This window comes from Moschus berezovskii, chromosome 6, assembly GCF_049115385.1.
Source record: "Moschus berezovskii isolate FMDL1 chromosome 6, NW_MosBer_1.0, whole genome shotgun sequence".
Taxonomy (NCBI): domain Eukaryota; kingdom Metazoa; phylum Chordata; class Mammalia; order Artiodactyla; family Moschidae; genus Moschus; species Moschus berezovskii.
In genome coordinates this window covers 98,853,803-98,866,354 of record NC_142465.1, presented here as the reverse complement: position 1 = coordinate 98,866,354, position 12,552 = coordinate 98,853,803, and the positions used below count along the sequence as shown (strand labels likewise).

The window sequence follows — 12,552 nt, the reverse complement described above, 5'->3', positions numbered from 1 at the left end:
ACCCCAGAGACTGAGGGTATGTAGCGGTGGTGGACAATCACCAGTGGCCACATAGCTCTACATATGCAGATTTGACTGGGCTACCTTTCCTGAGATAAAATTCTAAGTCTGCAATAAAATTATTTTATATTTTCCTGTAGCCAAATTATGGATATAAAAATGTAAGTTTCTCATAAAACTTATGAAGATATAAATATATACTTTAAAAAGGAACACAGTTCATAAAGTTCACAGGTTCTAATCAAAGGATTCACAGAAGTGACTCATTTTCCATCAGTGCAAACATGCAGATTTCTTAGTTGTCAGGGCATAGTGATCCTTGACAATATTAGATTTCTTCCCAGAAGAAGAAAAGAAAGCTTACATGATTGGCACTAGAACTTTCAAACCCATTTAGTATTTCTCCAAGAATCTCCAACAATAGAGGATTCATAAGATTACAGTACATAAATATAACGGGCTACTAGTAACCTCAAGGATGAAGAAAGAAATAATTTTTTATCTATAAGTAAGATTTTTTTCCCTTTGCTTTCTTTCAGGATTTTTTCTTTATCTTTGACTTTCTGTAGTTTGGAAATCATATGCTTAGGTGTAGTCTTTCTGGAATTTATCCTGCTTTGTGTTTTTAAAGTTTCCCGGATCTACAGTTTGGTGTCTGATAAGAATTTGAGGAAATTCTCAGTCATTGTTTGAAATATTTCTTCTATTTGTCTTTTCCTGTGGCATTTCCATTATGAATTTGGTACACTTTTTCAGTTGTCCTACAGTCCTTGAGTATTCTGTTCTTATTCAGACTTAATTCTTTTTGCATTCTAATTTTCGAGGATAATACTGATATGTCATTTAACTCACAGGTTCTTTATTCAGTCATGTCTGGTCTCCTAGTAAGTCCATTAAAAGAATTCTTTATTTCTGTTACAGTGTTGATTTTTTTTTTTTTTTTTAGTATACCTCTAAGAATTGATGCTTTTGAACTGTGGTGCTGGAGAAGACTCTTGAGAGTCCCTTGGACTTCAAGGAGATCCAACCAGTCCATTCTAAAGGAGATCAATCCTCGGTGTTCATTGGAAGGACTGATGCTAAAGCTGAAACTCCAATACTTTGGCCACCTCATGCAACGAGTTGACTCACTGGAAAAGAGTCTGATGCTGGGAGGGATTGGGGGTAGGGGGAGATGGGGACGACAGAGAATGAGATGGCTGGATGGCATCACCAACTCGATGGACATGAGTTTGAGTGAACTCCGGGAGTTGGTGATGGACAGGGAGGCCTGGCGTGCTGTGATTCATGGGGTCGCAAAGAGTAGGACCCGACTGAGCGACTGAACTGAACTGAACTGAAGCATTTCTTTTCTTTTTAAAAATATTTATATATTTATTTTTGTCTATGCTAGGTCTTCATTGGAGAAGGAAATGGCAACCCACTCCAGTATTCTTGCCTGGGAAATCCCATAGACAGAGGAGCCTGGTGGCTACAATCCATGGGGTCACAAAGAGTCGGACACAACTTAGTGACCAAACAGCAACAACATGTTAGCTTTGAGGAAATTATTATAATCCTACTACCAGTGGTGCTAGTGGTGAAGAATCTGCCTGCCAATGCAGGAGACATGGGTTCAATCCCTGGTTGGGAAAGATCCCCTGAAGGAGGGCATGGCAACCCACTCCAGTATTCTTGCCTGGAGAATCCCGTGGACAGAGGAGCCTGGCGGGGTACAGTGCATAGTATCGCATAGAGTCAAACATGACTGAAGCGACTTAGCAGGTCTTCACTGCTGCACCTGTTTTAGTTTCTCTAGTTTTGGTGAGTGAGGACTACTCTGTGTTGTGCAGATTTCTCACTGTGATGGCCTCTCTTGTTGCAGAGCATGGGTTCTAGTCATGTGGGCTTCAGTAGTTGTGTCATGTGGGTTCAGTAGTTATGGCTCACGGGCTCAGTTGCTTCGTTGCATGTGAGATCCTCCTAGACCAGGGATTGAACCCTTGTCCCCTGCATTTGGAGGCAAACTCTCAGCCACTAGACTGCCAGAGAAGCCCTACCTCTAGCATTTCATTTTTGTTCTTTCTTAGGATTTCCATCATGCTGCTTGTTTCCATCACCTATCTGTTGTTGCAGGTTCTCTATCTATAGTGCCCTAGCATATTAATCACAACTGTTTTAAATTCATTTGAAAAAAAAAAAAAAGATGGTGGCTTTGGCAATGAAGGGTGCTATGGTGTTGTGTATGAATGTCCACTGGCTGGTTGCATTTGTCAGGAAAATTCCCTGGACTGTGGCCTCCCAGTGAGCTATTTGCACAGTTTGGACAGGTACCAGCGTGCAGTGTTCCTTTTGACAAAAAGACTGGTTTTCACAGAGGTATGGGTTGGATTCAATTTTCTTCAGTAAAAGAACTTAATACATGATAACAGGAAAACCATATTATTCATGGAGTAAAGCTCCATGTTCAAGTTCAAAAACCTAAAGCTTTGCAAAGGGATCAAACATCTGATGAAGAGAAAGATTTTTGAGACCATCACCGTTAAATAAAGTAAGCAAACTGAAAAAAAAAAAATTCCCCATCTGATAATTCTAACATTCCTGCCTTGTCTGGTTCTGATGTTAGAGCTGTGTCTTCAAGTTTTTTCATTTTGGTATGCCTTGTAAATTTTTACTGATAGCTAGATGTGCTGTACCAGGTAAAGAGAACTGTAGTAAATAGACCTTTAGTTAATGCGGTGAAGTGTGGGATCAGTAGAAGCGTTCTATAGTCCTGTGGATGGGTCTCAGTCTTTCAGTAAGCCTACCTCTAGACTGTGAACTTCACAAGTGTTTCTCAGGCTTTATTTCTCCCCTTTTAGAGGGCGTAGGATGGCTCGGGTGGGCTGGAGTAGGATATTTCCCTTCCCCAGTTCAGTTAGGCTCTGATGCTACCTGAGTGGATTAAACTCTTGTCAAACAGTTTCCCCTGAGGGCAAGTCTTGTTAAAAACAGGGTGCTCTAGGTTTCCCTGGTGGCTCAGTGGTGAAGAATTCACCTGCCAAAGCAGGAGACCTGGGTTCGAACCTTGGTCTGGGGAGATCCCACATGCGGCAGAGCAATTAAGCCTGTGTACCACAACTATTGAGCCTGTGCTCTCGGGCCCAGGAGCCACAACTACTGAGCCTATAAACCACAATTACTAGCGACCGTGCTCTGCAACAAGAGAAGCCACCGCAATGAGGAGTCCATGCAATACAACTGAAGACTAGCACCTGCTTGCTGCAACTTGCTGCAATGAAGACCGGGGCTGTTCTGACAGCCAAAAATAAATAAATAAAATTATATATGTTAAAAAAAGAGAACTATCATTAAAAAAAAATAGGGTGCTCTGAGGTTATTTCAAAACAGTTCCTTTCCCCCTCCCCTTCCAGAAGCCAAAGAGGATTTGTCTCCAATGTTTACTTTGGGAATCTGATTAACTACCTGGGCGTTAATATCATGCTATTGTTGGGGCCTCCCTATGATGAGTTCCTTTGAAATTTTTAATTCTTGGACTTATCTGCACTGGGACTCCAGCAATTCATTGATTACAATTCATATTTCCTGTCCTAGCACTGGTTCCCACAGTGGTTTCTTGTGAGTCGTGACTGTCTGAAGCCACAACTTTGTATCCACCAGTCTGTCCAGTCTTGAGGGGCAGTGATTTTCCCTGTGAACTTGTCTTATGAATCCAAGAAGAGTTGTTGACTTTCAGTATCTTCAGTTTTCCACCTCTTGTTAAGAGGGAGTAGCAACTTCCAAGCTTCTATCATGTCAAACTGGAAATGGGAATATAAGGGATTAAAAAAAAATAAGAATGGTTGCATTAAAATTTATGATTCAAATTGTTGTTAGTACATTTAAGGAAAGCTGAAGACATCTGTATTAAGTCTATAGTGTATCTAACTGTTTTTCACTGACGTTAGTTTCTTGGTTTTGATAATGTACTACAGTTAATACAAGATGTTTTCAGTGCAGGAAACATGATGGAGGGTTCCCAGGCACTCTGTACTATATTTTACAACTTCTTGAGAATCTCTAAGCATTTAAAAACAAAGGCTTTTCTTAAGTAAATGAAACTAGAAAAAACATTTGCAACAGAAGAAGGGAAAAAAAATCAAAACCTCAATGTATAGAAAGCTTACCAATCAATAAAAAATAGATCCTAGCAGAGAAGTAGGCAAAAGACATAAATAGGTACTTTGCAAATCATGGGTACCTAATTTATGAAAATTGGTGTAGACTCACTCACAGCCGAGAAACAGCAGATAGAAGACATATCACTTTCTATTTATTATCCTGGTAATAATTAACAATGAACATAATAATACCAATCACTGCCAAAACTGTCAGTAATTGGGTGCTCCATCTACTGCTCGTAGAAGGGTAAATTGGCACAATTTCATAGGAAACCAATTTGATAACACATGAAGTAGCAAATAGTTGCAGTTTCATATACAGGAGTTTATTTTTAGGAAAGCAGGATGTACACAAATATATCTATAGACATATTCACCAAGCATTATTTATACTAAAAATATTAAGGAACAATAGTAGGAAAATGATTAAATAACTACAGCAGAATATCATTGATGTAGAAGAATATTAAATAGCATGGGAAAATGATTCCAAGTATCAAAAATCTAATTAAAAAACAATATGAATGAAAAAATTCATTTTTCGAATAGAAATGGGCAACATGACAGGCGATGAAAAGTGGATATTATACCATGAAGTAGAACAGACGAGATCATGGGGCAAGCGAAATGAACCACCACCAATCATACTTAATTCAGGCCAGTCTTCATCTAAAGAAGGCGATGATGTAGATATGGTGGGATTGGAAGGGAGTCCTCTATTATGAGCTCCTCTGGAAAACCAAACAATTCCAACAAGCATACTGCTTCCAGTTAGTAGCACTCGACAAATAGTGTCTGGAATTAGTCAACAGACAGTGCATCATCTGCCATCAGGATACTGCAAGATCACGTTTCTTTGATGATCAGGCAAAACTGGGACAGCTTGGTTGGGAAGTTCTGACTCATCCGCTGTACTCACCAGACATTGCACCTTCGGATTTCCACGTATTTGGGTCTTTACAAAATTCTCTTAATGGAAAAAAATGTCAATTCCCTGGAAGACTGTTAAGGTACCTGGAATGGTTTGCTTTGCTTAAAAGGATAAAGTTTTGGGAAGATGGGATTATGAAGTTGCCTGAAAATTGGTAGAAGGTAGTGGAACAAAATGGTGATTAACATTGTTCAATAAATTTCTTGGTGAAAACAAAACAAACAAACAAAAAAGCAATATGAAAGGATAGGTACAATATGATGCCAATTCTGTTTCCAAAGGTTATATGTGAAGGAAAAAACATGGAAATAACAAAATACCAATCATCAGATATCCCGAGGTAGTGGGGTCCTGTATGATTTATTTTCTTCTTTGTGATTGTCTTAGTTTTTCATCTTTTAATATTGATAATGTATTGCTTTTATAAACAAAGCAATAAATAAAATAGATCTTAATAAATTCTGTCAGCCAAATTTATTAAACTCCCATTATTCTAGGTTATACAGGAACAATACTCTTAAAAATTTTTTTTTAATTTAGTTTTATTTTGGCTGCACAGCATAGCATGTGGGATCTTAGTTCCCTGATCAGGGATTGAAACCACACGCCCTGCAGTGGAAGCACTCTTAACCACTGAACCACTAGGGAAATCCCAGTAATAATACTCTTTTATACTTGTAAAGCTAACAATCTAAAGGATAAGCTAACAAGATGGTGTGCCTGCCTGCTCAGTTATGTCCAACTCTTTGCAAACCCATAGACTGTAGCCTGCCAGGCTCCTCTGTTCAAACAAGAATACTGCAGTAGGTTGCCATTTCCTACTCCAATAGATCTTCCTGACCCAGGGATTGAACCTGTGTTTCCTTCATTGCAGGCAGATTGTTTACCACTGAGCCACCTGGGAAGCCCCCAACAGAAGATGACAGGAACACCTTAACATGTATATGATCCAGCAGAGTTATTACAGGAGAGCTAAGAGGAATTCTGTGTAAGAACAGAATGTGAACTTGGCAGTCAGTCAGATCTAGCCTCAAGTCCTGCCTGGTTTGACAGAAAACAACAAAATTCTGTAAAGCAATTATCTGTCAATAAAAAAAAGAGAAGATTGCTTTAAAGAGTTTTGTTTTCTAAGAATGGGGATAGTAATGCCTGCATCATCTAAGCGATAATGACAAATTAAATAAGGTATGTAAATGCTTAGTACATAGAATATGTTGAATAATTTTTAGTTTCCTTTCCTAAAAAGACCTTTGGTAATAAACATGTCATTTTTATGTCTTTGTTATATTCATTGTATACACGGACCACAGCTTCTTCAATCATTCATCTGTGGATGGACATCTAGGTTGCTTCCATGCCCTAGCTACTGTAAATAGTACTGTGATGAACGTTGGGGTGCATTTGTTTTTTCAATTTTCTCAGGGCATATGCTCCATAGTGGAATTGCTCGGTCATATGGTAGTTAATTCCTAGTTGTTTAAAAGGAATCTCCATGCTGTTCTCCATAGTGGCTATATCAATTTACATTCACACCAACAATACAGGAGGGCTCCGTTTTCTCCACATCCTCTCCAGCATATAGTGTTTGTAGATTTTTTGGTGATTGCTGTTTGGACCAGTGTGAGTTCTAGTGAGGTGGATGAACCTCGAACTTGTTATACAGAGTCAATTAAGTCAGAAAGAGAAAAATAAATATCATATATTAACACATATATATGGAATCTGGAAAAATGGTACTGATAAACCTATTTGCAGGACAGGAATAGAGACACAGACATAGGAAATAGACTTATGGACATAGAAGGGGCAAGAGAGGGTGGGACGAGTTGACAGAGTAGCCCTGAAACGAGTACATTACCATATGGAAGAGTGTGAAGCCGCTCAGTTGTGTCCAATTCTTTTCACCCCACGGATCATAGCATACCAGGTTCCTCTGTCCACTGAATTCTCCAGGCAAGCATATTGGAATGGATAGCCATTACCTACTCCAGGACCTGGATCTTCCGCATTGAGGGCAGATTCTTTACCATCTGAGCCACCAAGGAAGTTGTAAATGTATGTACGTTTTCCCATATGTAAAATAGCTAATGGGAAGTTGATATATATAGCATATGGAGCTCAATACGGTGCTCTGTGACAAGCTATAGGGGTGGGATAGGAGTGGGGGGGAGAGAGTCAAGAGGGAGGGAACATAGTTATACTTAATGGCTGATGCATGTCATTGTATGGCAGAAGCCAACACACTATTTTAAAGCAATTTTCCTCCAATTAAAAAATATATTAAAAATAGAAACTTGTTTTGGAAAGTTTGGAAAGAGAAAAATTAAAAGACCATGAATTAGGTGAGAGGTTATAGGTTATCCAGACTGGAGTCAGGTAGGGTGGGGTGCGCATTGTAGGGGGTGGGGAAGGAAACTGATAAAGACTGAGATGGAGGAGATCCGCGCCCTCAGCTCAGTGAAGCTTCTCTGGTTGGGAGGGGAGGGACGAGAGGAAATGTTTATTACTGTTCCACTGGAGTTAAGCTTCTTGAGGTCAGGCACCTGTCTATCTGGCTCACTTTTTTTCCTTCCACTTTTATTGAAATATAGTTGACATACAGCACAGAGTGTACGATAAACAGCATAATGACTTGACTTACATACACTATGAAATGATTACCACAGTAAGTTTAGTGAATATCCATCATCTCATACAGGGACAAAATTAAAGAAATAGGAAAATTCTTTTTTCTTGTAATTGGACAACTTTCCCGTATAAATACAGCAATGTTAGTCATGGACATTACACCCCTAACATTACTTATGTTATAGCTGGAAGTTTGTACCTTTTAACCATCTTCATCCAATTCCTCCTCATCTCATCACCCACAAATCTGATCTCTTTTTCTGTGAGTTTGCTTTTGAAGAATAGTTGACCTATGGAACACTGTGTTAGTTCCTGTTACACAGCATAGTGATGTGATATTTCTGTATGTGTCCAAATGATTACCACAATGTCTAGTTACCTTGTGTCACTGTACAAAGATATTACATTCAATTCATTTCAGTCTCTTTGCCACCCCATGAACTGCAGCACTCCAGGCCTCCCTATCACCAAGTCCCAGAGTTTACTCAAACTCATGTCCATTGATAGTTGTGATTATATTCCCCAAAATGTATGTATGTATTTATGTATGTGATTATTTGTTACTGATATCTTAAGTTCAAAAGATTTTAGTAACCCTGCGTTTTCACTCCCTGCCCACAAGCTTTACTGTGTTTGATGTCATATTTTAAAACTTTTGTTCTGTGTATCTCTCAACTACTTACTGTGGATAAAGGTGATTTTACTACTTTCATCTTTTAACCCTCCAGCTAGCTTTATGTGGGCTTCCCTGGTGGCTCAGATGGTAAACAATCTGCCTGCAATGTGGGAGACCTGGGTTCAATCCCTGGGTTGGGAAGATGCCCTGGAGAAGAAAATGGCAACCTGCTTCAGTATTCTGGCCTGGAGAATTCCATGGACTGACTAAAGAGTCAGACACGACTGAGCTACTTTCACTTTCACTAGCTTTATACGTGGCTGATTTGCTACCTTTACTATATAACTGGGTGTGTAGTTATCTCATGGTGGTTTCATTTGTATTTCTCTGGTGACTAATGATGTAAGATTTTGTCAGATTTTTGCCTTCTGCACTAATTTGATGTCCTTCATCAAATATGAATGACAGTAATGTAAATCAAACATGCCAACAGTGTAAAATGCCTCCTACAAACAGTTTGCTTATTGATTCACTTTTATTCCCACCCCCGTTAAAATGTTCTTGTATATACATCTTGAGGACATATGTAAGTTTCTATCTCTTTGAAGCATTTTCATTTTCGTTATTTCGCTGGATTTATTTATTTATTTATTTTTGTTTCAAAATCTTATTTTATTTGGAAATGACATAGGTATTCATTTGACTTCCAACACTTAGTTTAGCACAACCCTTAGAAGTTCAAGTTACCCCAATCTGGAAAAACTATTTTATACACATATTCCTATAGAGCATAATTACTTTTAATAGAGTCTATCTAAAGGCTCATATCTCATTTACATTGTTTTAGAATTTTCTTCACTTGAGGTAATTTCCTTGCTGACAAACTTGTAACAGATATAATAATATTTAACATATTAAACCTAGGTACAATGAAAATATTCTGCTTAATGTTAATTACTGTTAGACATGTCTACATTATTTAGATCAACAAATAAACATTAACATCAGGTATTTAATACTGAATATTTTCCAGTTCACATGAACCTGAAATTTATTTCGGTTACTTTCTGTTGTATTTAGAATTGTTTGATTTGTAAGTGTTTACTTTTTTTTTTTTTGTAATTAATTTATTTTTTATTGGAGGCAAATTATTTTACAATATTATATTGGTTGGTTTTGCCATATATTGAAATGAATTCGCCCTGGGTTTATTTCGCTGGATTTAGTACAAAGTATGGAGAAGGCAATGGCACCCAACTCCAGTACTCTTGCCTGGAAAATCCCATGGACAGAGAAGCCTAATTGGCTGCAGTCCATGGGGTCGCAAAGAGTCGGACACAACTTAGTGACTTCACTTTCACTTTTCGTTTTCATGCATTGGAGAAGGAAATGGCAACCCACTCCAGTGTTCTTGCCTGGAGAATCCCAGGGAGGGGGGAGCTTGGTGGGCTGCTGTTTATGGGGTTGCAAAGAGTCGGACACGACTGAAGCGACTTAGCAGCATCAGCAGCAGTACAAAGTAACTTTTCTCTTGGTAAAATCCCCCAGATTATTTATATGATCAGCATGAAATGGTGCTTTTCAGAGCACTTATTGCCCCATGTTTGGAGGCATTCCTTTCTTTAGGAGAGTTCAAAGCCTTTTGATGCTAATATTCATAGAATCTTGGTGAAATGGATGGGAAGCACTGGGAGAAGCAAATGAAATTCCAGAAGGCAAAGTGATTTAGCCCAAATCTCAAAGCAAACTGCTGTAATGCAAACTGTAAGTTGAGTCACAGTCATCAGATATGTCACCAGACCGACTGCAACCTGGCTAACCAGGGCACTTCTCATGGAGTCAGACTGATAAAGCTTTCAAATGAAGTCGAATCACTTCATCTTCTGATATAAAGTTAGTATCATTTCCCCCCAAATCTTTCAGAATAGAAAGTTATCATGAGCTGTGCCATGTAGAGTCCTCATGGATTTGCCAACTGGTGGCTGTAAAGAAAAACAGAGTTATTCTGCCCCACAGAGAAAGATGTGTGAGGATGCAGTAATGTAGGGGGGAAAAGTTTCATAGAACAATTCACAGAAATCTCCTGTCCTCTCGTACACACATAAATATTTTCAAGTAAGAAGACTGTGTTTTCAGGAAAAACAACAAAGAAAAGGATAGGACCTCTGGCAATAAAGAAATAAAACACACCAGTGTTCCAGGTTGGTTTTTCCTGTATCTGAACATACTGCATATTTAAAGAGTCACTCTGAAGGAATATGTCTGATGCTTAGCAAATATGCCAGAATTCACACACCCAAGGATGGTGCTTTTTCCCCTCTCAAAGTAGGCATCTTGGGATGTTTATAGGCTTATTTCAGTGTCACTGTGTCACTGATAAAAACATTTTTGGAATTGCTATTTTAGAATTGACTTCAGAGTCTTAGGAACATTCTTTTGATTAGCTTCAGGATTCTGTGGCTCCGTAAGAAAGTAAGTTTCAAATATTCGCTCGCCATTTGACTACTTTAAGTCTCAGACTCCGTATTCTGTTCTTTTGTATATTTATTTATTTTTGGCTGTGCTGGGTCTTCCTTGCCTCATGTGGGCTTTCTCAAGTTGCGGTGTGCTGGCTTCTCATTGCGGTGGCTTCTCTTGTTGCAGAATACAGGCTGTAGGTGCACCGGTTTCAGCCGTTGCAGCTCATGATCTCTGGAGCACAGGTTCAGTAGCTGTGGCGCACGGGCTCAGTTGCTCTGAGGCATGTGAAATCTTTCCGGACCAGAGGTCGAACCCATGTCCCCTGCATTGGCAGGCAGATTCTTATCCACTGTAGCACCAGGGAAGTCATCTCCTCTTTTCTCACTCCTTATTCTCACCCAATTCTGATTGTCTTGTTTTTTGAATTTATTGCTTAATCTCTCATTTGCCTCTCCTTCTGTAAATCAGACATGACAGTGAGCCCCCAATCTTCGGGGAAATCTTTACTTCTCTTCTGGACCATGCTCTCGTCTTGTCTTCTGCCTAAGGTGCTATGGGCAGCTCTCAGTGGAAACCTTGGTCCAGCCTGACTCCAGAAACAATTCTCCTGCCCACTCCAAGGACAGATGACTACATACACACCCAATATAGCAGCGGAATGAGGACCTACCAATGACTTGGTGACAGTGATCCTCATCACCTAAGAGCAAAATTAATTTGTTAAAATGGCCCACAGTGATTTGGTACCAATGGCTGATATGTAGGGAATGACATGTCAGCTCAAGTGCATAAGGAAAATAAAGGCTGAGAAGTGGCTGTAAAGTAGAGAGACTGGACTTGTCCTGAGGCTCTGAGTGCTGCACTGCATCCCTCCCCTTAGACTAGGGGATGCTGCCTCCATGAGTCCATGGCAGCATGGACTCATCTCTTGCTCCCACTACAGTTGGGTCAGCTTGGGCTCTGCTCCATGTCTTCTTCTCTTTGGGACCCATGCTGCTGGGCCGTGTCTCTTGAGCTGGAATGAACACACTGCGTGGCATAGTTGGTTGAAGGGAAAACTAATTTATTCTAGAGTAATTTTTTTATTTTGGAATTTTTATACTATGCTTTATTTTTATTCATTAAAATTTTTTTAATTGGAGGATAATTGCTTTACAATGTGTTAGTTTCTGCTGTACAACTATGTGAATCAACTATACATATACATTTATGTATACATATGCATGCATGCATGCTAAGTCGCTTCCGTTGTGTCTGATTCTTTGTGACCCCATGGACTGTAGCCCACCAGACTTCTCTGTCCATGGGATTCTCCAGGCAAGACTGTTGCAGTGGGTTATGTATACATATACGTATACACTGGGCTTCCTCAATGGTTCAGTGAGTAAAAAATCTACCTGCGATGCAGGAGACACAGAAGACAGACGTTCGATCCCTGGGTTGGGAAGATCCTCTGGAGGAGGAAATGGCATCCCTACATACAAACGAGTTCCACTCCAGTATTCTCGTCTGAAAAATTCCATGGACAGAGGAACCTGGTGGACTACAGTCCATGGGGTCACAAAGAGTCAGACATGACTGAGCCACTAACCACAATTCTCTCTCCATACATATATCCTCTCCCTCTTGAGTCTCTCTCTCCCATCCCCACAACCCATCCCTATAGGTAGATTCATTTTTAAAAGCTAGACTTCTGTTGGTTTTGTTTTAAATATCTTTGTTGGGAGGGAGGGCACTTATGTTCCTATCGCCAGCAACTCTGAAATATTTACCCTGTA

The 12,552-nt window shown here is 39.5% G+C and overlaps 1 pseudogene; it reads left to right on the top strand.

The window, feature by feature from the left end:
• The first annotated feature begins 1,190 nt into the window (after positions 1–1,190).
• LOC148777693 (SRA stem-loop-interacting RNA-binding protein, mitochondrial pseudogene) lies at positions 1,191–3,255 on the top strand (annotated as a pseudogene).
• Positions 3,256–12,552: the final 9,297 nt, after the last annotated feature.